The following is a 1,454-nucleotide window of genomic DNA, read 5'->3' as shown; positions in this document are numbered from 1 at the left end:
AAGGGAAACGTCTCGGGATACTTGACTGTGTAGAAGATTTTATTATTTACAAATTAGCAGTTTAAGGCTAATGCAAAGACACTTATGTTCAAATGTGTGTTGACATTTCAAGTGTGTGTGTGTGTGCTGATTCTGTGAACGTGCTTCAAAATGACAACCAGAAGATTTGTCCTACAGAAAAAGAACTTGGAATGTGGTGATATTTGAGCCAGGAGTTTGAAGGTTAGAGCTACCATAATAGGAAGACAACTATGGTATATATAGGTCAGAAAATCCAAGGGACGGGAGTGACAGTTGCAAACGCCACTCTGGCTTTGTTGCGTTGGTTGGTGTGAATAAAGCCTCTTCTGGCGTTCCTGGACGAATCAACACAAACAAAGTGGCCACTAATCTAAGGTAAGCAGTTTTTGCTTAAGTTTGTGTTGTTCGCCAGAAATGTACCCGTTATGGTGAGGCAGCTTCTCCAAATTTAAAGAACTAAAAAGGATGTTTGATTTTAGAATAAATGCATGCAGTATAATTTCTAACAAAAAGGCCTTGAGGATATCAAAAAATATGTAAAAGCGTATGTCAGGTTTGGGGTTATTTGTCAAGAGGGCCTTGATGGATGGCAAGTAATATTTTGTGTTTTCTTGTCAAGAGGGCCTAGATGGAATACTATAGTTATAGTACTATAGCCTTGCACGGTTTTAACATGCGCTTTTCCGAGCATGCGCACTAAACGCCTGACAAACATGTGATTACTGGACTCAGTAGTCGTCTTACTGGGCTAATACTGTCAAATACACACAAGGTTAACATAAACACAGTCGGTTATGTCTAAAGTGAAAGTAAAATCGGTGTGTGTCTAGGAGTCTGTGATGCGCAGGTCTTAAATTGACAGATATAGCACACCATTCCCATATAGCCGGTCGATTTGACGCCTCATTCATGGGTCTGTGACAAGAAATGTGGGAGGAGAAGCGCGCCGAAAAAGTATGCAGAAGGAAGAATAATAATAAAATTGTTAACTGTTGACTCGCCTCCTGCTGCTTCATTCTCTTATACTTAATTCCTTCATCAATATCGTGCTGGGAAAAGGTAAACTAATGATTTGCTTGGCGAGTTATCCATCACGTGTTCGCATATGGCGTGTACAACGGTTTGCTTTGCCTATTGCTAGACACGATTGGCAAACGCTTTGCCAGAATATACCCTGACCCTTCATGTGTGCACTTCAGGCAGCTTCATATACCACAATGCAACACGAATGTGACATTACCGTATTTAATTTACCCCACCACAGGAGAAGAAGAAGCAAGCAGGAGGAATTACTCCAGGAGAAACTACGGACATACTATTGTAAAGATGGAGTTTGAGGAAGAACCCTGCAGAATAAAAGATGAAGAAACAGAGAAACAAATAGGTTGTTTTCCTTCATTCTCTTTAATGAGGAACATTAAGATGAAAATTTG

This window comes from Gobio gobio (assembly GCF_949357685.1).
Source record: "Gobio gobio genome assembly, chromosome: 14".
NCBI classification, from domain to species: Eukaryota; Metazoa; Chordata; class Actinopteri; order Cypriniformes; family Gobionidae; genus Gobio; species Gobio gobio.
The sequence above is the reverse complement of the archived record's forward strand: the minus strand, read 5'-3'. Positions refer to the sequence as shown.